This window comes from Heloderma suspectum, chromosome 1 (assembly GCF_057233095.1).
Source record: "Heloderma suspectum isolate Gila_16-S chromosome 1, 16-S_ref, whole genome shotgun sequence".
In the NCBI taxonomy this organism is placed as follows: Eukaryota; Metazoa; Chordata; class Lepidosauria; order Squamata; family Helodermatidae; genus Heloderma; species Heloderma suspectum.
Genome location: NC_139458.1, coordinates 411,858,176 through 411,885,409, shown reverse-complemented (window position 1 = coordinate 411,885,409; position 27,234 = coordinate 411,858,176). Strand labels below are relative to the sequence as shown.

At 46.2% G+C, this 27,234-nt stretch overlaps 1 protein-coding gene across 7 annotated transcripts in view; it reads right to left on the bottom strand.

The window, feature by feature from the left end:
• The window catches only part of PRKCE (protein kinase C epsilon), a 498,772-nt gene that overhangs the window by 344,589 nt on the left and 126,949 nt on the right, over positions 1-27,234 (bottom strand). The gene's annotated exons all lie outside the window — the stretch shown is intronic.

The following is a 27,234-nucleotide window of genomic DNA, read 5'->3' as shown; positions in this document are numbered from 1 at the left end:
AACGTTTTGTGCAAAGACGGGCATGATAAAGGACAAAGAAGGCAGGGACCTAACAGAAGCAGATGAGATTAAGAAGAGGTGGAAAGAATACACAGAAGAACTATACAGGAAAGATCTCAATGTCCCTGATAGCCATGATAGTGCGGTCACTGAACTTGAGCCGGACATCCTCGAGAGTGAAGTCAAGTAGGCCTTAGGAAGCATTACTAACAACAAAGCCAGCGAAGATGACAGTATTCCAGCTGAGCTATTTAAAATCCTAAAAGATGATGCTGTTAAAGTGCTGCACTCAATATGCCAACACATTTGGAAAACTCAACAGTGGCCACAAGACTGGAAAAGGTCAGTTTACATTCCAATTCCAAAGAAGGGTAACGCCAAAGAATGTTCAAACTACCGTACAATTGCGCTCATTTCACATGCCAGCAAGGTGATGCTCAAAATCCTACAAGCTAGGCTTCAGCAGTATGTGAACTGAGAACTACCGGAAGTACAAGCTGGGTTTCGAAGAGGCAGAGGAACTAGAGATCAAATCGCCAACATTCGCTGGATCATGGAGAAAGCAAGGGAATTCCAGAAAACGTCTATTTCTGCTTCATTGACTACGCTAAAGCCTTTGATTATGTGGATCACAACAAACTCTGGCAAATTCTGAAAGAGATGGGGGGTACCAGACCACCTTACCTGTCTCCTGAGAAACCTGTATGAGGGTCAAGAAGCAACAGTAAGAACCAGACATGGAACAACCGATTGGTTCAAAATTGGGAAAGGAGTACGACAAGGCTGCATATTGTCACCCTGCTTTTTTAACTTATATGCAGAGTACATCATGAGAAACGCCGGGTTGGATGAATCACAGGTCGGAATTAAGATTGCCGCGAGAATTATCAACAACCTCAGATGCGCAGATGATACCACCCTAATGGCAGAAAGCGAAGAGGATCTGAAGAGCCTCTTGTTGAGGGTGAAAGAGGAGAGTGCAAAAGCTGGTTTGAAACTCAACATTAAAAAAACTAAGATCATGGCATCTGGCCTCATCACTTCCTGGCATATGGAAAGGGAAGAAATGGAAGCTTTTATTTTCAGATTTTATTTTCTTGGGCTCCAAGATCACCGCAGACGGTGGCTGTAGCCATGAAATTAAAAGATGCTTGCTCCTTGGGAGGAAAGCTATGGCAAACCTAGACAGCATAGTAAGAAGCAGAGACATCACCTTGCCGACAAAGGTCCGTCTAATCAAAGCTATGGTTTTCCCAGTAGTAAAGTATGGCTGTGAGAGCTGGACTGTAAGGAAGGCTGAGCGCTGAAGAATTGATGCTTTCGAACTGTGGTGCTGGAGAAGACTCTTACGAGTCCCCTGGACTGCAAGGAGGTCAAATCAGTCAATCTTAAAGGAAATCAACCTTGACTGCTCATTGGAAGGACAGATACTGAAGCTGAAGCTCAAAGATTTTGGCCACCTAATGCGAAGAGAAAACTCCCTGGAAAAGACCCTGATGTTGGGAAAGACTGGAGGCAAAAGGAGAAGGGGATGGCAGAGGATGAGATGGCTAGATAGCATCACTGATGCTATGAATATGGACTTGAGCACGCTCCAGGAGAGAGCGCAGGACAGGAAGGCCTGGCGTGCTATGGTCCATGGGGTCACGAAGAGTCGGACACGACTGAACGACTGAACAACAACAACAACATATCTACCCACCTCCACCTCCCCGCCCCCCTGAGCTACACTTGCCAGAAATTTCATGCTAGATTCATCTCCCTGCTTTAATCTTATCTAGCCCTCAAACCTCTTGCCATTCCATATGGATGCACCATAATTGCCTTGGAACATGACTTTTCGTTATCTAGTTGCATGTACAGTGTGGGCAGAATCCCCATGTGGGAGACAAGAATAAGAGAATACTATGTCACTTGCCTTGCTCAAGAAAAAAAGAAAGGATGCAGGGGGGGGGGGTCTGATCTGAGTAGGGAAAAGAGCTGAAATTATGGTCCTGGACATTCTCAACAGATACCATATGGGCACCATGGGTATAAATGCCTTCTATACACAGCATCAAAAGGAGTAAGAATAAAGAAGCAATAAAGCAGCAGAAATGCCCAGGGCACACAGAACTGTATGTTGAAATGAATGAAAAGGCAGAGTAGGAATCGGGAAGGCGCTGGAGGCAGAAGAATTTGGAAGCCAAAAAGGGCATGTCAAATTTGCACCATTTACATGCAACCATTTTATTCTGCCGAAGGTTAAAGGAAGAAAAGTAATTATTTGCCTGCCAAGAGGCGTACAAAAAGGGCTATGACTGGAATGCAAGCTGGTGATGAAGCACAGGAGGAATGAAAAGAAGTTAAAAATATTTGCAGTCTGACCTCTTTCTCAGAATCAGGGAGGTTTCCAGTGCATTCAGACAATATTCATAAAAGCAGTAATAAACATAGTTTCTCACACACACACACACACACACACAGACATAATGAACTATAATAAAATCTTTATTTATTTATTTATTTACTTACTTACTTACTTACTTATCGCCCATTTGGCTGCTCACTTAGCCACTCTGGGCGATGTACAACAAGAACAATTTAAAACAATAAAATACTACATTAAAAACATCACATTTCTAAAAATACCCTAACCCACCTCAAACGCCTGCCTGAACAACCATGTTTTCAGTGCATGGCAGAAGCTCATTAAAGAAGGGGCATGGCAGAGTTCCCTAGGGAGGGAGTTCCACAGAGCGGGGGCCACCACAGAAAAGGCCCTCTCCCTCATCCTCACCAGCCTAGCTGTCCTGTCTAATGGGAAGGATGTTGAGCAGACTGTCTGGTGTTGCTGGAGGCGCTCCTTGAGGTATGCTGGGCCTGAACTGCATAGGGTTTTAAAGGTCAAAAACAACACCTTGAATTTGGCCCGGAAAACAACTGGCAACCAGTGCAACTCCTTCAGCAATGGAGTGGTGTCATCTTGCCGGCGGCTTCCTTTAATCAGGCAAGCAGCTGCGTTCTGTGCCAGCTGCAGCTTCCGAACTGTCTTCAAGGGTAACCCCATGTAGAGCACATTACAGTAGTCTAGACGAGAGGAGACCAAAGCATGTACTACCGATGGGAGCAGATGGTCGGGAAGGTAGGGGTGCAGCCGCCGTATCAGATGGAGTTGGTACAGCGCTGTCTGGCTCACAGCTGACACCTGAGCCTCCATGGACAGCTGAGAGTCTAAAATGACCCCCTGGCTGTGGACCTCGTCTTTCAAGGGTAGCCGTACCCCATTCAACATCAGGTCAACATCCTCTTGTCTCCCACCAAAAGTACCTCGGTCTTGTCAGGGTTCAGCTTCAACTTATTCCTCCCCATCCATCCACTCACCGTCCCCAGACATTAGGACAGGGATTCTATGGCCAACCTTGGTGAAGATTTAAACGAGAGGCAGAGCTCCATGTCATCCGCATATTGATGACACCACACTCCAAACCTCCTGATGATAGCCCCCAGCGGCTTCACATAGATGTTAAACAGCATCGGGGAGAGGATGGAACCCTGTGGCATCCCACAAGTGAGCAGCCACGGGTCTGAAACCTACTCTCCCAGTGCCACTCTCTGGTACCTGCCAGAGAGGATGGACCAGAACCAACACAATACGGTGTCTCCAATGCCCAACCCCTCAGGCGGTCCAGGAGGATGCTGTAGTCAACGTTATCAAAAGCCACGGAGAGATCGAGGAGAACAAGGAACGAGCATTCGCCCCTATCCAGAGCCCTCCTTAAATCATCCACCAAGGCGACCAAGGCCGTTTCTGTCCTATGCCCAGGCCTGAAGCCTGACTGAAATGGATCTAGATAGTCGATTTCTTCCAAGTGTGCCTTCAACTGCATCGCCACCACCTGCTCAATGATCTTGCCCCAAAATGGCAGATTCGAGACTGGGCGAAAGTTGTTCAGAACCTGGGGACCCAAGGAGGGCTTCTTTAAGAGTGGTCTTATAGAATCATAGAATCGTAGGGTTGGAAGGGGCCTACAAGGCCACTGAGTCCAACCCCCTGCTCAGTGCAGGAATCCAAGTCAGAGCATCCCTGACAGATGGCTGTCCAGCCTCATCTTGAACGCCTCCAGTGTGGGAGAGCCCACCACCTCCCTACGTCATCGGTTCCATTGTCGTATTGCTCTAACAGTCAGGATGTTTTTCCTGATATTCAGCCGGAATCTGGCTTCCTGTAACTTGAGCCCATTATTCCGTGTCCTGCACTCTGGGATGATCGAGAAGAGATCCTGGCCTTCTTCTCTGTGACAACCTTTCAAGCACTTGAAGAGCGCTATCCTATCTCCCCTCAGTCTTCTCTTCTCAAGGCTAAACATGCCCAGTTCTTTCAGTCTCTCCTCATAGGGCTTTGTTTCCAGTCCCCTGATCATCTTTGTTGCCCTCCTCTGAACCCTCTCCAGTTTGTCTGCATCTTTCTTAAAGTGTGGTGCCCAGAACTGGACACAGTACTCCAGATGAGGCCTAACCAGTGCTGAGTAGAGGGGAACTAGTATTTCCCGGGATTTGGAAGCTATGCTTCTATTAATGCAGCCCAAAATAACATTGGCCTTTTTTGCAGCCACATCACATTGTTGGCTCCTAATCAGCTTGTGATCGACAACAATTCCAAGATCCTTCTTGCTTGTAGTGTTGTTGAGCCACGTATCCCCCATCTTGTAACTGTGCATTTGGTTTCTTCTTCCTAGGTGCAGAACTTGGCATTTATCCCTGTTAAATTTCATTCTGTTGTTTTCTGCCCAGCGCTCCAGTCTATCCAGATCACTTTGAATTTGGTTTCTGTCTTCCAAAGTATTAGCTATCCCGCCCAATTTTGTGTCATCTGCAAATGTGATCAGCATTCCGTGCACCTCCTCCTCCAAGTCATTAATAAAAATGTTGAACACTGGGCCCAGGACTGAGCCCTGTCAGTCTTATCTGAGGACTTATCACTGCCTCCTTGAGGGCTGATGGCATCACTCCCTCCTCAAGGGAGCCATTCACCACCGCACGGAATAACACTCCTAATCCAATCAATTTTATCCGCAAAGTGCCTTGCCAAGGCCTCACAGGAGGCCTTAGAATGTTCCAGCGGTTCCAGAGCAACTGGACCGACCATGCTCCGGACTACTTGGAACAGCTTCCTGGGACAGCACTCTGCGGACGTGATACAGGCAGCATAATATTCCTTTTTTGCTGCCTTCACCACCATGTGATATGCTGAAGATACACCTCTAGTCCGTGTCTGATCATCTTTGGAGCAAGACTTCCGCCACCGGCACTCTAGCCGTCTCACCTCCTGTTTCAGAGCTCGTAACTATGGATTGAACCATGGTGCAGTCCAAGCCCTGTTCAGGGGGAAAGGGTGTTTCGGAGCCACCCAATCTACTGCCCCAGTGACTGCGGCATTCCAGCCACCCACCAGGATCTCGACCGAGTGGTCGTTGGCCTGTTCCAGAGAATCCCCAAGCGCAGTCAGGAATCCATTCGGATCCGTAAGATGCCTGGGGCAGACCATTTTAATTGGTCCTCCACCCCTGTGGAGGGGTTGTGGAACCGAGAAGTCCAATGTCACGAGATAGTGATCTGACCATGACAAGGGGGTGGTGAATATACCTCCGACTTCCAGATCACTCCCCGCTTCTCCAGAAACAAACACAAGGTCTAGTGCATGGGGTGAACAAAAGTCACTTACCTGGTCTCGCAGCTTTTCGCGGTGGGGGGGAGGCGCTTCGCTGCTCCCCCCGCGAAGTTCAGGCCAGGGGGGGAGGCTTCCTGCCTCGTCCGGCTGAAATTCAGGCCGGGGGGGAGGCGCCTCTTCTCGCCCGGCCGCGAAATTAAAAGTTAAAAAAAAAAAAAAACGCCCCCGTGATAGGCTACGTGACGATTAACGTAGCCTATCACGGCTAGATCTGCAAAGTCACCCATGATAGGCTACGTAAATCGTCACGTAGCCTATCACGGGTGACTTTAAAAAAAAAAAAAAGCACGTATGCAAATGGCGGACCCCATAGGGAGCCGCCATTCGCGTTCCTTATTTGGTCGCTGTAGTCTACGTAAATCTTTACGTGGACTACGGCGAAAATAAGGGCAACGCAAATAGCGTTGCCCTTATTTTCGCCGTAGTCTACGTAATCTTTACGTAGACTACAGCGACCAAATAAGGAACGGGAATGGCGGCTCCCTATGGGGGCCGCCATTATCCGTATGCGCTTTTTTTTTTTTTAAAGTCACCCGTGATAGGCTACGTGACGATTTACGTAGCCTATCACGGCTGACTTTGCAAATCTAGCCGTGATAGGCTATGTTAATCGTCACGTAGCCTATCACAGGGGCATCTGTTTTTTTTTTCTTTTATTTGAATGACGGCGGCGGCAGCTGGTCAAAAGACCGGCTGCCGCTCCCACCCCAGACGAAGACCCGCCGAACCGCCGGCCGGACCCGCCGCCGGGAGGGACATTCACCAAAGGTAAGTCCCGTCCCGGGGGGGCAGAGAATTTCTCCCCGAAACTTGTTCGGGGGGCCGAACACGTTGGCGCTTGGCCCCCCAAAGTTTCGGGGAGAAATTCTCCGCCATCCCTACTAGTGCATGACCAGCTACATGGGTAGGCCCAGTTAGAATAGGGTGCAGCTCCCAGGAAGCCATGGTCTCCATGAAGTCCCGAGGTGCCCCCGTGAGGATGGCCTCCAAATGTACGTTGAAGTCCCCCAATACCAATACGTTAGGGGACTGAACACGCACATCAGAGACCACCTCAAGCACTTCGGCCAGGGAGTCAGTCATGCAGCGGGGTGGGCGGTACACAAGCAGAATCCCCAGACTAGGGATGTACGAAAGTCACTTACCTTTTCACAGCTTGGCTTCGCGGTGGGGAGGAGGCGCTTCGCTTATCCCTCCGAAGTTCAGGCGAGGGGGGGGAGGCGTCCCGCCTCGCCCGGCTGAAATTCAGGCTGGGAGGGGAGGTGCCCCGCCTCGCCCGGCTGAAATTCAGGCCGGGGAGAAGCGCCCCATCTCCCCGGCCGCGAAACAAAAAGTAAAAAAAAAAAAAGACCCCGTGATAGGCTACGTGACGATTTACGTAGCCTATCACGGCTGACTTTGCAAATCTAGCCGTGATAGGCTACGTAAATCGTTACGTAGCCTATCACGGGTGTGTGGTTTTTTTTTTACTTTGGTTTTATTTTTTTTTTGCAACGGCGGCGGAGGCAGCCGGTCGGGAGACCGGCCGCTGCCCCTGCCTGCAACGAACCGCCGCCGAGAGGGACATTCGCCAAAGATAAGTCCCGTCCCGGGGGGGGGGCAGCGGAGAATTTCCCAACCAACTTCGGGGAGCCAAATGCGTCGGCGCTCGGCCTCCTGAAGATTCGGGGAGAAATTCTCCGCCATCCCTACCCCAGACCGCCCTTTGGGCCCAACCTCCAGCACATGCACTCAGCAACCTTGAAAATACTATCAAGAAATAGAGGATAGCACCCAGGGGCATTGCTAGGTTCTTAAAAGATCCAGGGCACAGGCCCATAACAAAAATTCGCGCATACACACACACACACACACACACACACGAGTCTAAGCACACATCTAATGTGTGTGTGTGTGTGTGTGTGTGTGTGTGGCGTGCATGCGGTGTGCTTGCGTGTGTATATAGATTACATACATACATAAGAAGTGTGCACTGACCCCCCACCCCACATCAACTCAGACCCCAATTCAGCATTTTGGAAAACATTCCGCTTCTGCTCTGGCCAATTTGTAGTCGGACCACTTCAGCTCAGCACCAAACCTGAGTCAATGTTTGGAAAAATGAATCTTTATGCTTCCTGTTGACTACTATGGGAAATTAGAAAAAACCTGTAACTTTTTTCTCTTGGTCAGAACTGGATGATAATTTCAGGCATAGTAGCCCCCTAGAAGAACATCAGTGCCTGCTCCAGTTGGACTCTCCCTGCCCTCACAGGGCTGACATCCATGGCCCTGTGGGGAAGAGGAAGGAGCGAAGGAGCAGGCAAAGGGAACATCAGGGCCTGCTCCAGTTGGACTGCCCCTCCTTTGGGAGATGAGAGGGGGGAACAGGGCCATCCCACCAGCCCTGCTGACAGTTTACTTAATTCTTTTTTTCTCCCCTCCCCATTGCCTTTTCCTTGTGTGTTGTGTCTTTTTTAGATTGTAAGCCTCTGGGCAGGGACTGTCTTCTTTGTTCATTGATTGTAAGCCGCTCTGGGAGCCTTTTTTTGGCTGAGGAGCAGGATAAAAATACAATAAATAAATAAAAGAAGGGGATTATACCTGCCCAATGTCAGAAAAACAGGTGCAGGGTTTATATTTTGATTTTCTTTTAAAGGGAACTGCCAATAACATTTTAATTCTAATTAATTAATTTAATTAATTATTAATTTAATTTAATAATTTTAATTTTAATTCAATAACATTTTAATTAAATTACTAATTTAAGTTCTGGGCACCACACTTTAAGAAGGATGCAGACAAACTGGAGAGGGTTCAGAGGAGGGCAACAAAGATGATCAGGGGACTGGAAACAAAGCCCTATGAAGAGAGACTGAAAGAACTGGGCATGTTTAGCCTTGAGAAGAGAAGACTGAGGGGAGATATGATAGCGCTCTTCAAGTACTTGAAAGGTTGTCACAGAGAAGAAGGCCAGGATCTCTTCTTGATCATCCCAGAGTGCAGGACACGGAATAATGGGCTCAAGTTACAGGAAGCCAGATTCCGGCTGAACATCAGGAAAAACGTCCTGACTGTAAGAGCAATACGACAATGAAACCAATTACCTGGGGAGGTGGTGGGCTCTCCCACACTGTAGGCCTTCAAGACAAGGGGGGACAGCCATTTGTCAGGGATGCTCTGACTTGGATTCCTGCATTAAGCAGGGGGTTGGACTCGATGGCCTTGTAGGCCTCTTCCAACCCTACTATTCTATGATTCTATAATTCCTTGGAAGAATTGGATAAAAATTTCAGGATTCATTGCTCTATCAGAGAAGATCATGACTGTCAAATTTCAGAATGATAGCCACAAGGATTTTTGTGCAAGGGTGGCCTTGACATTTTGAGGCCTCCAAAAAAGGACATACTTATCTCCCTATGTTCCTTGTGGACCATTGTTCTGAAAATTACAGACAGCCTAGAGGTGTCCCTATGTAAGAAACCAGCAAAGTTTCAGAAGGATAGGTGCAGCAGTTCATGTGGAAGGGGTGTTCTCCAATTTGGGGGAGGGAGTGATTTGCTTTCCCTTCCATTCACCTCTTCCCCAATAGTTTTTGGGTAAATTTGTATGAAAATGCACAGGTCATTAGAGGTGTCCCCCAGGCAAGAAACCTACAAAGTTTCTGAAGGATATACATGCATGCAAATTTAGAATGACTAGAATTTATTTACATTTCACCAAAGTTAGCAATGTGGGAACATGGGTGGGAAGGTGATACAGCACTCATGTCCTGCTTGTGGGTTTTCCTGCGGGCATTTGGTTGACCACTGTGTGAAAAGAATGCTGGACTAGATGGATCTTGGTCTGATGCAGCATGGCTCTTCTTATGTTCTTAAATATAGAGTGCCTCTGAGCATGTGCAGAATGTTTTTATTTCACCACTGGGCACTTAAATTCTCCCCCTACCAATTCTATTCCCCTCCATGCAACCATCCCTCCTCATCCTACCACCCTGCAGCAACTCTTCATAAAAACAGATGTCTTGTTTCGTGCAACTCCTCTCTACCTCCTCCTTGTTATGCACAAGCTCTCACTGTATCTTCCTCCCCATAACTTCATTTGTGCCAGGACTTCACCAGGATTCAGCCAGTGAGTCTTTTTTCAAAACTAGGGCTTAGTTATGGAGAGACTTTGAGCATGCACTAAGTGCCTTTCCCTCACCAATGAAGCCGGAGTTCATGCAAAAATACCCCAAACCCACAAATGACAAAACATGCATAGGACTGAGCTGAAAGGGTAGTCAATTCATTAGATGGAATTGCGTAGGCACTGTGTTAAGCTTGCAGAACCATGCTCACAACTGAGTAAACATGCAGAACATCAAGGTGCAAACCTCCCTGCAAAAGTAACATGTTTGAATCCTATGCACACTTTCCTGAGGGTAAGCCTCATTAAACATAATGGGACTTCTCAGTAGGCATACATAGGATTGCAGAAATTAGCAATATTTCTCTCCCCTTCACTTAAAAAACAAACTGAAACTCCTATTTTTTAATTAAAGTTTTTTGTTCATAGGAACATAGGAAGCTGCCTTATAATGAGTCAGACCCTGGACCCATCTAGCACAGAATTGTTGACACTGACTGGCAGCAGTTCCCCCAGGATTTCAGGCCGGATTCTTTCCTAGCCCTACCTGGAGATGCTGGGGATTGAACCTGGGACCTTCTGCATGCCAAGCATGTGCTCTACCACAGAGCTACGGCCCTTCCTATTGCTGGATAATGGCAGCTGACAAACAAAACAGCCCCAGATTTGTTTCTCTGCAACCATGTGAACCCACTTTTCTCAAAGGCTTGAGTGAGAAGGAGAAAAACCAACCCTCTTGTCTGTTTGTATAAAGTCAAATATAGTTCAGAACTTCTCTTGCCCGCTCAAGAGAAGTTTCTTTAAGAATTCCCCAAGATATGCTCTGGATGGAATAAAGAAGAGAGAGAGAGAGAGAGAAGAGGGGAGGGGACGGGAGGGGAGGGGAGGGGAGGAAAAAAAGAATGGTGATTGGAAATGTGCATGGGGTTCGGGCATAGAGAGAATTCCCTAAGCCAAGTGGCTCCTTTCAGAGAGGTAGTACTTCAGAGGAATTTAGGAGGCTGTGGAGGGTTTGTAAGGACTGTACATACTTAAATGAACTTTATGAGGTGAGGGGGCTGAGAGCTTTTTCAAGCTTTCTTAAAACTACAGAACCTGTAGAAATCAGAAATACAGGAGGATAAGCTTGGTAGCCCCATCGAGAGCATCTGGATCAAAATAAATGGAGCAAAGAATAAAAAGAACCTGATGGTCGGAGTCTACTACCAGCCACCCAACCAAGGAGAAGACGAGGATGAAACTTTTGAAAAGCAAACAGCCAATGTTTTAAGGAAGCATGATGTAGTAGTAATGGGGGACTTCAATTTCCCCGATATTTGTTGGGAGACAAATTCTGCAAAACATGGCCCCTCCAGGAAATTCCTGACTTGTGTGGCAGATAACGTCCTCCTACAGAAAATAGAGGAAGGAACTAGAGGATCGGCTATCCTTGACTTGATCCTAACCAACAGAGATGACTCAGTGGATAAAGTAGCAGTTACAGGAACTCTGGGGGAAAGCGACCATGTTGCACTTGAGTTCTTGGTTCTAAGGGAAGCAGAAGCCGAGTGTAGTCAAACGCGTACCCTAGATTTTAGGAAAGCTGATTTTAATAAACTCAGAACAATGTTTGGTAAGGTCCCATGGCAAGCGACTCTAACAAGAAAAGGAGTCCAAGATGGGTGGGAGACTGAAAGAACTGGGCATGTTTAGCCTTGAGAAGAGAAGGCTGAGGGGAGATATGATAGCGCTCTTCAAGTACTTGAAAGGTTGTCACAGAGAAGAAGGCCAGGATCTCTTCTTGATCATCCCAGAGTGCAGGACACGGAATAATGGGCTCAAGTTACAGGAAGCCAGATTCCGGCTGAACATCATGAAAAACGTCCTGAGTGTTAGAGCAATACGACTATGGAACCAATTACCTAGGGAGGTGGTGGGCTCTCCCACACTGGAGGCGTTCAAGACGAGGCTGGACAGCCATCTGTCAGGGATGCTCTGACTTGGATTCCTGCATTGAGCAGGGGGTTGGACTCGATGGCCTTGTAGGCCCCTTCCAACCCTACTATTCTATGAACCTATTTAAAAGCCCCACCAGTTTCTCGATCATGACGCCACACAGTCCTAACCCTCCCTTTGTGATTATTTGAGTCCTACAGCTATTTAGGAGAAATTAAAGTGGAGGAGGAGAAAGAAGTTTGTGGAGGCTGACTGGATCCTTTGCTGTACTGAAGCTACGAAACTTCTGCAGAATTGAAAGATTCCAGTTTGGGGCAATAAAATCAGATGCTGTGAAATACCAGTATTTCACATGGAGCTCTTTCTTCCCTTCCTTCTCCCTCTTCAAAATTTCATTGCAGGCAAGCTCCCAACAGTGGGCATGTAAGAGCAGAAAAGTAGGGGGAGAGAGGGTTTTTGCAACTCAAAAAAACCCTACACCAGAGTAATCTCCTAATGGTCACCTTAAACAACTTCTGATTAGGTTCCCTAATCCCCTGGGTGGTTTGACAGTTTTTACTTTTTGTTTTAGACTTTGGGAAAAGGAAACTTTATGCATGGCTAGCACAAAAGCCACTGGACCTATAGGGGTGTACGGATTCCCCAACGTCTGTTCCAGTGGGGAATCCGTGGGGGGAAGGCGATCTGTTCCTCACCCCCCCGGAATCCTCCAGAGCGGCTCCACTCTGTGAGGATTCTGGGGGGCGGGGAACCGGCTTAGGGGCCACTTACCTTCCCTCCTGCCAGCCAGAGCCATTCGCCTCCTCCCTGTCCCTGCCGATTGCCATGTCTTTTCTTTTTTAAAAAATGACGATTGGGAGGATGTGCCCATAGACTTAGACGCAAATAGAGTCATGAATCTTGTGTCTAAATCTATGTATCCATAGGCTTATATGCAAGATTCATGGCTCTATTTTGTGTACAAGTCTATGGGCACATCCTCCCGATCGCCTTTTTTTTAAAAAAAAGAAAGAAAGAAAGAAAGAAAGAAAGAAAGAAAGAAAGAAAGAAAAGACATGGCAATTGGCAGGGACAGGGAGGAGGTGAACGGCTCTGGCTGGCAAGAAGCAGCCGAGTGCCATTCTGCCTCCAGTCCTCCTGGAGTGGAGGTATGTGGTCCCAATCCACTGTGGATTCCTGAGGCCGGATTCCAAAGAATCTGGCCTCATTTGAATCCGCAGTGGATTTCTCTGACATCCCTATGGACCTAACTGTCTGAAATTTGGCAGGCTCAGTCATCTCTATAGGGGCTGCCAGGTCCCCAAATTCCATGCACGTATGTGGAAGCACAAAAAAAATATAGCTCTTTGCTTTGACACATTTTTTTGAAAATAGCAAATTTTACCTGTGACTAGCACAAAAGCCACTGAACCTAACTGCCTGAAATTTGGCATATACAATCAGCTCCATGGGGGCTACCGAGCCTCTGAATTTTATGTCTTTGTCATACACACTAAAAAAGGTTATGGCCATTTTTATTTTCCAATGCAAGTCTATGGGAAAATGTAAAAAAAAAAAAAAAAAAGGGCAATTAGGACAGCTCAAAAGATCCAGTGCACAGCTCAAAAAACATCCGGGTCCCATGCCCAGGTGGGCTCTTTTATAACAACACCCCTGATAGCAGCTAAACCTCCAGGAGTGGTCCAAGACATTTTGCTGCCTAAATTTCTACCTAAATTTGATAATTTAGGTAGAACACTAAATTATCATTTCATTTCATTTCATTCATTAATTTCATTTCTATACAGCCCAATAGCCAAAGCACTCGGGGAGGGGGTGTTCACAGCATGATGAAACTTAATATTAAACCTTTAACATTCAAAAATGTATAACAGTTTGAAAACAAGTGAAAATTCACAATTCACAATAAACTGCTAGGACCTGATTTTTTTAAAAGAACTAAAATGCCCCATCATGTGTTGTCAAATGCCTGGGACTAGGGGAAAGTCTTAACCTGGCATTGAAAAGATGACAATGCTGGTGCTGGATGGACCTCACTGGGAAGAGCATTCCACAGTTGGGGCCACCACCGAGAAGCCCCTCTCCCTTGGTGCCATCCTTGAAGCTTCCCTCGGAGGAGGCCTTTGGAGGAGGGCCTCATAGTGTATTGGGTAGGTTCATACCAGGAGAGGTGCCCCATCATGTACTGCAGTCCCAAGCCGTGTAAGGCTTTATAGGTCAAGACCAGCCCCTTCAATTGGGCTTGGAAACATACAGGCAGCTGGCCAGAATCCATTTGTATGCTCAAACCTTCTGGTCCCCACTATCAATCTGGCCACTGCATTTTGCACAAGCTGCAGCTTCCGAACCATCTTCAAGGACAGTCCCACGCAGAGCACATTGCAGTAACCTAACCTGGAGGTTACCAGAGCATAGACTACTGAAGCCAGGTTATCCCTGTCCAGGTAGGGGCATAGCTGGCCCACCAGCCAAAGCTGGTAGAAGGCACTCTGTGCCATTGAGGTGACCTGAGCCTCAAATGACAATGATGACTCCGGAAGAACCCCCAAGGTATGAACTTGTCCTTCAGGGGAAACGCAACCCCATCCAGAACAGGATGAACACCCACTAACAGCACCTCAGTCTTGTCTAGTGTAGACTGAGTTTCAGCTTATTAGCCCTCATCCAGTCCATTGTTACAGCGAGGCACGAATTTAGCACATCCACAGAGTCACCTGATAAGGCTGCAGATGCCTCCCTCTCGATGCCCCCCAAGTCAAGGTGCATAGTTACCAGGAGTAGCCAAAGCTGTGTACAGTTCTAGTCACTGCACCTCTAAAAGAATATTGTAGTGTTTTGATCAAGGGGATGGAAAGCTTCCCTATGAGGAAAGGTTATGATGTCTGGGACTGTTTAGCTTAGAAAAAGGGCAAGTAAGAGGAGACATGATAGAGGCGTACAAAAGGATGCCTGGGGCGGAGGAAGTGGGTTGAGAAATGTTTTTCTCCCTCTCTCATAAGTAATCTCATGATGCTGAATCGTGGGAGATTCAGGACAGATAAAACAGCGCATGGACACAATCACAGCTGCAATATGATAGCCAGCAGTATTCTAACCAAAAGCAGAACCAAACCAGCCAAACTAATCAAAGGTCTTTTGAAAGACACAAGGTTTGGCCTGGTAACTGAAAGAGAGCTTGTTGGAGCTCTCTATGGAGGTCATACCACAAAGTTGTTGCCACTACTGAAAAGGCCCTGCTCCTTGTAGAAGTCTGCCAGCAATCTCACCCAGAGCAAGACCTTACCATTTCCAACTCCATCATCTGCAGAGGCACATATGGAAGAAGGTGGTACTGAAGATCCCCAGGTCCCCATGTGTAACTCAGGGGATGTGAAATGAAACATAGTGCAACCTACATTATTAGCATCTCACTTGTTCAAAATCTGAGGTTTACTCTGGTGGGTTGAGAAGTGTAAGGCCTGGTTCACACATGCACAGATATCACTTCTCTACCTTGATTACTGTGTATGACTGGCAGCTGAATGTATGAATCAACTCAACTGAAAAGCACTACAAAGCGAGATTCGGGTTAAGTTCTACCTGTGGTGTTTTAGTTTTGAGTCTCATATTCAACTATCACTGGATGTGTGAACCAGTCCTTAACGACTGAAACTCAAGTTGTACGTTAAACGTGTCATCATCATAGATTGTTGTTGTTGTTCAGTCGTTCAGTCGTGTCCGACTCTTCGTGACCCCATGGACCATAGCACGCCAGGCCTTCCTGTCCTGCGCTCTCTCCCGGAGCGTGCTCAAGTTCATATTCATTGCATCCGTGATGCTATCTAGCCATCTCATCCTCTGCCGTCCCCTTCTCCTTTTGCCTTCAGTCTTTCCCAGCATCAGGGTCTTTTCCAGGGAGTTTTCTCTTCGCATTAGGTGGCCAAAATATTGGAGCTTCAGCTTCAGTATCTGTCTTTCCAATGAGCAGTCAGGGTTGATTTCCTTTAGGATGGACTGATTTGACCTCCTTGCAGTCCAGGGGACTCGTAAGAGTCTTCTCCAGCACCACAGTTCGAAAGCATCAATTCTTCGGCGCTCAGCCTTCCTTATAGTCCAGCTCTCACAGCCATACATTACTACTGGGAAAACCATAGCTTTGATTAGACGGACCTTTGTCGGCAAGGTGATGTCTCTGCTTCTTACTATGCTGTCTAGGTTTGCCATAGCTTTCCTCCCAAGGAGCAAGCGTCTTTTAATTTCATGGCTACAGTCACCGTCTGCGGTGATCTTGGAGCCCAAGAAAGTAAAATCTGTCACTGCTTCCATTTCTTCCCCTTCTATATGCCAGGAAGTGATGGGGCCAGATGCCATGATCTTAGTTTTTTTAATGTTGAGTTTCAAACCAGCTTTTGCACTCTCCTCTTTCACCCTCAACAAGAGGCTCTTGAGATCCTCTTCGCTTTCTGCCACTAGGGTGGTATCGTCTGCATATCGGAGGTTGTTGATAATTCTCCCAGCAATCTTAATTCCGACCTCTGATTCATCCAACCTGGCATTTCTCATGATGTACTCTGCATATAAGTTAAATAAGCAGGGTGACAATATGCAGCCTTGTCGTACTCCTTTCCCAATTTTGAACCACTCGGTTGTTCCATGTCTGGTTCTTACTGTTGCTTCTTGACCCTCGTACAGGTTTCTCAGGAGACAGGTAAGGTGGTCTGGTACTCCCATCACTTTAAGAATTTGCCACAGTTTGTTGTGATCCACACAATCAAAGGCTTTAGCATAGTCAATGAAGCAGAAATAGACGTTTTTCTGGAATTCTCTTGCTTTCTCCATGATGCAGCGAATGTTGGCGATTTGATCTCTAGTTCCTCTGCCTCTTCGAAACCCAGCTTGTACTTCCGGTAGTTCTCGGTTCACATGCTGCTGAAGCCTAGCTTGTAGGATTTTGAGCATCACCTTGCTGGCATGTGAAATGAGCGCAATTGTACGGTAGTTTGAACACTCTTTGGCGTTGCCCTTCTTTGGAATTGGAATGTAAACTGACCTTTTCCAGTCTTGTGGCCACTGTTGAGTGTTCCAGATTTGTTGGCATATTGAATGCAGCACTTTAGCAGCAGCATCTTTTAGGATTTTAAATAGCTCGGCTGGAATACTGTCATCTCCGCTAGCTTTGTTGTTACTAATGCTTCCTAAGGCCCACTTGACTTCACTCTCGAGGATGTCCGGCTCAAGTTCAGTGACCGCACTATCATGGCTATCAGGGACATTCAGATCTTTCCTGTATAGTTCTTCTGTGTATTCTTGCCACCTCTTCTTAATCTCATCTGCTTCTGTTAGGTCCCTGCCTTCTTTGTCCTTTATCATGCCCGTCTTTGCACAAAACGTTCCCTTGAGATCTCCAATTTTCTTGAAGAGATCTCTAGTCTTTCCCATTCTGTTGTTTTCCTCGATTTCTTTGCATTGTTCATTTAAGAAGGCCTTCTTGTCTCTCCTTGCTATTCTCTGGAACTCTGCATTCAGTTGGGTATATCTTCCCCTTTCTCCCTTGCTTTTCGCTTCCCTTCTTTCGTGAGCTACTTGTAAAGCCTCATCAGACAGCCACTTGGCTTTCTTGCATTTCTTTTTCTTTGGGATGGATTGAGTTGCTGCCTCCTGAACAATGTTACGGACCTCCGTCCATAGTTCCTCAGGCACTCTGTCTATCAGGTCTAATCCCTGAAATCTATTCCTCACCTCCACTGTATATTCATCAGGGATATGATTTAGGTCATACCTGAACGGTTTAGTGGTTTTCCCGACATTCTTCAATTTAAGCCGAAATTTTGCAAGAAGCAGCTCATGATCTGAGCCACAGTCAGCTCCAGGTCTTGTTTTGACTGACTGTATGGAGCTTCTCCATCTTTGGCTGCAAAGGACATAATCAATCTGATTTCGATATTGACCATCTGGTGACGTCCATGTGTAGAGTTGCCTCTTGTGCTGTTGGAAAAGAGTGTTTGCTATGATCAGCATGTTCTCTTGGCAAAACTCTATTAGCTTTTGTCCTGCTTCATTTTGTACACCAAGGCCATGCCTGCCTGTTATCCCGGTGATTTCTTGACTTCCTACTTTAGCATTCCAATCCCCTATGATGAAGAGGACATCTTTTTGTGGTGTTAGTTCTAGAAGGTGTTGTAGGTCTTCATAGAACCGATCAACCTCAGCTTCTTCGGCCTCAGTGGTTGGGGCATAGACTTGAATTACTGTGATGTTGAACGGTTTGCCTTGGATTCGTACTGAGATCATTCTATCATTTTTAAGATTGTACCCCAGTACTGCTTTTCCCACCCTTTTGTTGACTATGAGCACTACTCCATTTCTTCTAAGGGATTCTTGCCCACAATAGTAGATATGATGGTCACCTGAATTAAATTCGCCCATGCCTGTCCATTTGAGTTCGCTGATTCCCAAGATGTCGATGTTCAATCTTGCCATCTCATGTTTGACCACCTCCAGCTTACCTTGATTCATTGATCTGACATTCCAGGTTCCTAAACAATATTTTTCTTTACAGCATTGGATTTTCTTTTCACCACCAGACACATCCACAGCTGAGTGTCCTTTCGGGTTTGGCCCAGCCGCTTCACTCTTTCTGGTGCTACTTGGAAATACCCTCTGCTCTTCCCCAGTAGCATATTGGACACCTTCCGACCTGAGGGGCTCATCTTCCGGCGTCATCTCTTTTAGCCTTGTGATACGTTCCATGGGGTTTTCTTGGCAAGAATACTGGAGTGGGTTGCCATTTCCTTCTCCAGTGGACCACATTTTGTCAGAACTCTCTGCCATGACCTGTCCGTCTTGGGTGGCCCTGCACGGCATAGCTTATGGCTTCACTGAGTTACGCAAGCCCCTTCGCCACAACAAGGCAGTGATCCATGAAGGGGCATCATCATAGATACCTGGATCTTAAGACCTTCAGAGGACTTTCTGCATGTGCCCCCACCAACTGAAGTGTGGTAGGTGGCTACTACAAGGAGGAACTTCTCAGTGGTGGCCCCCCTGTTTTAGAATTCCCTTCCTAGAGAAGCTCTCCTGGTGCCTATGCTTTGGTCTTTGGGGGGCTAGGTGAAGAAGTTTTTAATTCCCCCAAGCTTTGAATCCTAAATATCTCCTACTGACCAATGGAGCTTTTGATCTTTGTGGAATTTAAAGCTGAAAATGTTTGTTGTTGCAATTAGCTTGTACTCGTGTACTCTTTCAGGCACCAGATGAAGACCTTTTTGATTTTCCAAGCATTTTAGCATTACAGTCTTTGCTGTTTTAAATCTCTTACTGTATTTTAAATCTCTGCATTGCTGCTAGTTTTTATTCCTGTTGTATTTTTATACTGTAGTTTTAACGCTTTTATATTTTGTATTGTTTTTATTCTGTACTTTGTGGTTTAAATTTTTGTGAACTACCCAGAGAGCTTCAGCTATTGGCTGGTATAGAAATGTAATACATAAATAATTAAATGCATACATACATAAAAATTAGCTTTGTTAAATTTGCTTTATCCTCTGCTGCTGTTTTATTCTGTCCTTAGGTTTTGGGGGGTGGGGGGAATGGAACTGCTTTACTTTTGTTAGCTGCCCTAAAGACTTTCATTATGGGGCAGTATATTACTGTAGAAAGTAAATAAGTAAATCAATGAGTCGTCATGAACATAAAGCCATGGGTAGAATTCTGTATCACTTCAAACCCAGTGCTTTTCAGTTGTGTTGATAGGACAAACGTCCTCCTTGCATTTCCTCTGCTGGGGTCAAATGGGGAGAAAAATCAATTTATTGAAAGGACTCCTTCTGCACAAGCTCAGCTCCCATCTGGTAGTTAAGCTAGCTCTGTACTCCAGCCAACCTCTGCCTTGCCCTCTGTGGAGAATTAAATGATTCCCACATCATTTCTAAAATCCTTTTTAAAAGAGAAGGGGTGGGGAGAGTTAGCATCTGAAGATTTGATTTCATACAAGGCCAACAGCTGTTCAGTTCTGTGGAGGTTTAGCTAAATGTAGGAAGGGTCTGCAAAGCAAAACCTGATGGAGAAGAGTCAGGCATTCTGGGTAACAGGTAGGATAAAACTGAATGAAGAAGGGGAGAACTGGAGAGAGACGAAAACCGTTTGCGTGGCAGCTAAAGCAATATGGCACCACTGTCCAAAATAAGCTTATCTGTATTATTGAAATACCCATATCCTGCCAGGCTTTTAATATTGATGGGCCATGTCCTAATGGTTTCACTAGAAATTATGTAAGTTTGTTATTAGTATTGTACGCCACCTAGAGTAGCTGGGTAGCCGGCCAGATGGGCAGCTAATCAATCAATCAATCAATCAATCAATCAAATAAATAAATAAATGAAACCAAGGACACACAACAATGCAAAGTGAATATATAGACAGATAATAATATAATGAAGTCACAAGTTGTTAAATAAATGCCTCTACACATTCAAAGTAGAGATGTGATGGATCATGGAGGCATCTGAGAATCATAATATTGCCACTTTGAGAGAGTTTTATCCTTAAAGGCAGACTAAAAATAATTTTAAACCAATAAATAAGACTGTTCTGGAGCTGAGTGGGAAGGTTTCGTATAAAGGACATGGTATAGGGGGAAAGGGTCAATCCCACCTCTCCCAGCACTGTGTCCCTGATCTGGATCAGGGTGGGGGTACAATCCTATTATACATATCTACCCAGTGGTCACATCCATTGTGTTCATTGGGCCTTACTCTACAGTAAGTGTGCACAGGGCCACAGTCTTAGGCGTGTTGAATTTGAAATATGAGAGCAAAGTGTGAGAAAAAATGGAGGACTTTATGAGAATGAAGAAAGAGGCACTTGTGGAGTGGCCAGTCCTGGGCAACTGAGTCCATCTAGTTCCTTCATGTGCTTGACAAAGTGGACCTTAGTCCTTCAAAGCTTATGCCACAATAAATCTGTGGGTCATTAAGGTTTCCCAGGGACCTTTGATGTTTTTGCTACTACCACAGACTAGCAAAGGAACTAAGTTACGCCTCCCACCACCCCCAAAAAACCCAAAATTTCCCCCCCCCAAAAAAGCGGGGAAAAATCCACAGGACTTATCCCCTGTGGTTCCCATTACTGACTTAACATAAATGCACTCTTCACATGCTAACAGAGAAACAGAATCATAGAATCATAGAATAGTAGGGTTGGAAGGGGCCTAAAAGGCCATCGAGTCCAACCCCCTGCTCAATGCAGGAACCCAAGTCAGAGCATCCCTGACAAATGGCTGTCCCCCCTTGTCTTGAAGGCCTACAGTGTGGGAGAGCCCACCACCTCCCCAGGTAATTGGTTCCATTGTCGTATTGCTCTTACAGTCAGGACGTTTTTCCTGATGTTCAGCCGGAATCTGGCTTCCTGAAACTTGAGCCCATTATTCCGTGTCCTGCACTCTGGGATGATCAAGAAGAGATCCTGGCCTTCCTCTCTGTGACAACCTTTCAAGTACTTGAAGAGTGCTATCATATCTCCCCTCAGTCTTCTCTTCTCCAGGCTAAACATGCCCAGTTCTTTCAGTCTCTCCTCATAGGGCTTTGTTTCCAGTCCCCTGTTCATCTTTGTTGCCCTCCTCTGAACCCTCTCCAGTTTGTCTGCATCCTTCTTAAAATGTGGTGCCCAGAACTGGACACAGTACTCCAGATGAGGCCTAACCAGTGCTGAGTAGAGGGGAACTAGTACTTCCCAGGATTTGGAAGCTATGCTTCTGTTAATGCAGCCCAAAATAGCACTGGCCTTTTTTGCAGCCATATCACATTGTTGGGCCCTATTTAGCGTGTGATCAACAACAATTCCAAGATCCTTCTTGCTTGTAGTGTTGTTGAGCCATGTATCCCCCAGCTTGTAACTGTGCATTTGGTTTCTTCTTCTTAGGTGCAGAACTTGGCATTTATCCCTATTAAATTTTATTCTGTTGTTCTCTGCCCAGCGCTCCAATCTATCAAGATCACTTTGAATTTTGTTTCTGTCTTCCAAAGTATTAGCTATCCTGCCCAATTTTGTGTCATCTGCAGATCTGATCCGCATGCCCTGCACCTCCTCCTCAAGTCATTAATAAAAATGTTGAAGAGCACTGGGCCCAGGACTGAGCCCTGCGGTGCCCCGCTCGTTACCTCTCCCCAGTTTGAGAAGGTCCCATTGATAAGCACTCTTTGAGTCCAATTCTGTAGCCAACTGTGGATCCACCGGATCGTTGTTTCACCTAGCTCACTTTGAGCTAGTTTGCTCATCAGGATATCATGGGGCACTTTGTCGAAAGCTTTGCTGAAGTCGAGGTATATGATGTCTACAGCATTCCCATGGTCTACAAGGGAGGTGACTTGATCAAAAAATGAGATCAAATTCGTCTGGCAGGATTTGTTCTTGACAAATCCATGTTGGCTTCGAGTAATCACTGCATTGTTTTCAAGGTGCTTACAGATGGATTGCTTTATCATCTGCTCCAGAATGTTCCCAGGGATTGATGTCAGACTGACTGGTCTGTAGTTCCCTGGTTCCTCCTTTTTACACTTTTTGAAGATAGGGACATTAGCCCTCCTCCAGTCACCTGGCACTTCACCCATCCTCCGTGATTTCTCAAAGAGAATAGACAGCGGTTCTGAGAGTTCTTCTGCCAGTTCCTTTATTACTCTAGGATGCAGTTCATCTGGCCCTGGAGATGTGAACTCATTCAAAGGAATTAGGTGTTCCTTGACATATGCCTGTTCATCTCAAGCTGCAATCCTGCCCCTTCAGCCTGTACTTCGCCTTTGCTGGGGGAGTCATAGTCCCTCTTTTGGGAGAAGACTGAGCTGAAGTAGGAATTGAGCACCTCTGCCTTTTCTTTGTCATCTGTTATCGTTTTGCCATCCTTATTTAATAGCTGAACCACCATTTCTTTCCTCTGTCTTTTACTATGCACATAGCTGAAGAAAGCCTTTCTGTTGCTTTTAGTATCCCTCACTAACCTCAGCTCATTCTCAGCTTTAGCCTTCCTGACGCCATCCCTGCCATTCTGTGCTACCTGCCTGTACTCTTCCTTTGTTGCTTGGCCTTCTTTCCACTTCCTATATGTGTCCTTTTTTGTTTTCAGATCATCTCTAAGCTTTTTGTGAAGCCACATTGACTTCTTCTGTTGTCTTCCACCTTTTCTTCTTGTTGGAATTGTTTGTGATTGTGCCTTGAGAATTTCCCTTTTGAAAAGCTCCCACCCATCTTGGACTCGTTTTCTTGTTAGAGTCACTTGCCATGGGATCTTACCGATCATTGTTCTGAGTTCATTAAAATCAGCTTTCCTAAAATCCAGGGTACGCGTTTGACCACACTCGACTTTTGCTTCCCTTAGAACCAAGAAGTCAAGTATAACATGGTCGCTTTCCCCCAGAGTTCCTGTAACTGCTACTTTATCCACTAAGTCATCCCTGTTGGTTAGGATCAAGTCAAGGATAGCCAGTCCTCTAGTTCCTTCCTCTACTTTCTGTAGGAGGAAGTTATCCGCCACACAAGTCAGGAATTTCCTGGAGGGGCCATGTTTTGCAGAATTTGTCTCCCAACAAATATCGGGGAAATTGAAGTCCCCCATTACTACTACATCATGCTTCCTTGAAACATTGGCTATTTGCTTTTGAAAAATTTCAGCCTCATCTTCTCCTTGATTGGGTGGCCGGTAGTAGACTCCGACCACCAGGTTCCTTTTATTCTTTGCTCCATTTATTTTGATCCAGATGCTCTCAATGGGGCTACCAAGCTCATCCTCCTGTATTTCTGTGCAGAGATATGTATTTTTCACATACAGTGCAACCCCACCTCCCTTTCTGTTCCTCCTGTTCTTTTTGAACAAGTTATATCCTTCCATTGCTGTATTCCAGTCATGGGAGTCATCCCACCAAGTCTCAGTTACACCTATCAAGTCATAATTTCCCTCTTGTATTAAGAGTTCAAGTTCGTTCTGTTTGTTTCCCATACTCTGGGCATTAGTATATAAGCATCAAAGACCATGTGCTTCATAGACTGGCTTTCTTCCTACATGTGTCTGAAGACTTTTATTGGGCACTATTAGAGCTGTTCTCTCCACTGCGGTGCATGAGCCTTCGTCCAGAACACTGACTATCAGTGGCTACTAATCATGATAGCTATGGGCTACCTGCAGGATCAAAGGCCTCTCAATATCAGTTGCTAGGGAACAAAAGTGGGAGGGTGCTATTGCATTATGTCCTGCTTGTGGGCTTACCAGAGGCATCTGAGTGGTTAACATGGAAAACATTAGGCTAGATAGGCCTTTGGTCTGATCCAGCAGGACTGTTATGACCTTATGAGCAGATTCAAGGATTGGGAAGTTCATTTTTGTCTACTAGGCAGTACCTGGCTATAGATTGTTTGTGCGTGGAAATGACCAGATAGTGGGTTGGATCCAAAGTTCTGCTCAAGGAAAGAGTTTTGCTTAAGGAAAGGGTGCTCCCAGCACCCACTAATGGAAGAGGGTGGGTGATTTTTGCCACTTCCGCTGTACGCCTGCAAGCCCCTCAAACATTTGTTCCAGATTGTTGGTGGGATGCTCCAGAACAGCATGGGGGTGGCCCAGGGAGTTGCGGGGGGGGGGGGAATCTGAAAATTGCCTCCCACTCTTCCGTTAGTAGGAGTTAATGCCTAGTCGAAGGTTGTTCCATTCATGGAAGGCCTCCTTCTCGAAATGGGAGGGCCCCATTTGGATCTTTTGAAGGCAAAAGGAGAAGGGGACGGCAGAGGATGAGATGGCTAGATAGCATCACCGATGCAATGAATATGAACTTGAGCGCGCTCCGGGAGAGAGTGCAGGACAGGAAGGCCTGGCGTGCTATGGTCCATGGGGTCACGAAGAGTCGGACACGAGTGAACGACTGAACAACAACAACATTTGCATCTAACCCATTCTGTTTTTCTGTGCTTTTTTGCATACTACTCTGTACGCACAGCTATTAGGTTCTTGACTATACACTGGTGGTAAGAATGGCTATACATGCACTGAACTCTTAAGATTAAAAAACGGGGGAAGCTATGTGGGGGCTTTACACTCTTCAGAATAAAAAGCACTTTTGTAAAGTCCTGCAACTCCCAGCACTCCCCAGCCATCCATTTATTTTTTTTGGTACTTCTGCAAACTTTGAGATTCCCGCAAGCCTGCCAACCCCTCTCTCCTGCAAATAGATGGTGCCATTTTGGCTATATAAGGACGGACACTGAAAGAATATTTGTCTAATAGGATTATCTATTACATTTTTATCCCAGCCTTCCTCCACGGAGCTCAGAGCACTCTACATGTCCCCCCCCCCCATTTCATCCTCACAACAGCTCAGGAGGTAGGTTAGGCTGAGAGAGTGACAGGCCTCAAATCCTCCAGTGAGTATTTTGGCCTGAGTGTGGATTTGAACCAAAAAAGAAGGAAAGACTCACTAGATGCTATTTCAGTAGAGAATGGCTATTTTCTCAGCCACTAGCTGTTAACCCATTGCCTTTCCTTGCACAGGGATGTCCTGCCACTATCACTGATCCAAATTAGAGCTAATTTAGCACTAAGCAGGAAAAAAAAAATCCTTCCATTTACCTTGAATAGCGAAATGAAAGGCAACCCCCACCCCCAAACAGATAACATTGAAAATGGGAGGATAGAAAAAATTGCAGGCATTTGTCATGGCAGTTAGCAGCATTCACTAAACACTCATATTTATGCTGCAGTCTCTAAGTAGTTTCTGTTATTAATCCATTGAAGCCACTGGGGAACGGTGGAGCACATGCAAGGGTTTTGTCCTAAGGCCCTGAAGAAGCACTGCAAATCAGGGCACGCAGCTCTGTGCTTGATGGACAGCCCAAAGGCCTCACTAGATGGACCAATGTAAGACTGTATCACCTGTCCATATGCCTTAAAGGAGTAGACTGGGTTTCAATTTGACCTTTGAAAACTTGCACCTGTGAGGGCCTCTCCCTGCACCTGCACCTCTGAGAGATGAGCGGACTCCTCTCCCACGGGTTGTAACTCTTCCTCAGAATCAGAGCTGCTTTGGGGCTCTATGGGCTCAGTTCCAACCCTGACAGTATGATATGCCCCTGGTGTTGTTAGGCACTGGCAAAAGTGCCAGGAGGTGGGGTGGGAGGGAGTTGGCTGTCAGGCCAAGAAGGCCAGAGCACAGTGAAAGCCAGGCATGGGTCAAGATCCAAGGCAGCCATCAGTGAAAGGGAGCAGGCATTTAGGCAGTGTCCTCATGCCAGAGACAAGTTACTCTGCCAGCTCCAAGGCCAAAGCTTTATAGGGCTTGGTGGCTAAGGATTGGCCCATCAGCTGACAGAATGTCCAGGCAGGCTGGTATTGCAGCTTAGATGGCACCCATGAAGCACGGAGTTCAGTCTGCCAGGCTGGCAGAGGAAACAGTGGTGGCCGTGCAGGGAGGAAGACAGTGGAACCTGAAACCTGCTCTGGAAACGCAATACCCTTCAGGTGTCTCCAGAAGGGTAGCAGGACTGGCAAAGAAGTGTGCCTAAGAAAATGGACAGATGGGTTTGAAACTAACTTGCCATCAGCAATGAGAGTACAGAGCTAGGATTCTCCATAGGTCTGAAACTGTCTATTTGATGCTCTCAGCCAAATATGAAACACTCTTCCGGCACCCCTAGAAATCGTGTAGTCTCGCAAACAGCAACTTTAGAATTAAAATCCCTTTGAAGGAGAAGGCCAGAAACGCTGGCTAAGGCTGTACCTAGGGCAGACTTGCAGGTGTAGCTACCCAGGGCATAGCAAGGGATAAGGTTATTGTTTTTGCGCAAATAATTGAAGCAATGGTGGTGGTGGGACAGATATTGAAGTCTGACCAGAACACAGAAATGTCTAGCTCATGAAGTTTGCTGGAAGTAAAATACATTTTAAAAGATATTTTCTCATAGGTGGGCAGGGGGCGGGGATGACAGGGCAAAATCCTCATTCCCACTAGATGGCAGTATTGTTTCCTTGCAGGCTTACCAAAAAGAAGAAGGAGGGAAAGCTGCTTGCCAATAATCAGAAAGTCAAAGGAAAAGAGAAATGGATCTTTAGCATTTTCTGATGGTGAAAATAATTGTGATATACTGAAAGAGGAGTGGAGAGGGGCAAGGAACAATGAGAACGCCTCTTCAACTTTAAGTCCCGGCAATAACAACCAAGAGCTAAAGTATAATTAGTCAGAACCATCTAGAAGATTATGCACATTGGAGAGCATCAAATAGGATTGTACTACAGCCCTGCAGGCTGATAACTGGAATAGCTTTGGCACTGCTAGCTGTCCAGCTCAGCCTCCCACAGTAGGTCCGTAGGTGTTAGTAGCATTGTATAACCAACAGGTTAAAACTCCAGGAGGAAAGAGTTAGCGTGATTCACTCTTCAGCATTTCACAGTGATTTTAAGCACCATGCTGGAGCAGAATTTGCAAAGCTCCAGGAAATTTTACAAAACTCCAAGTGAGTAGCTATGCCCCCCC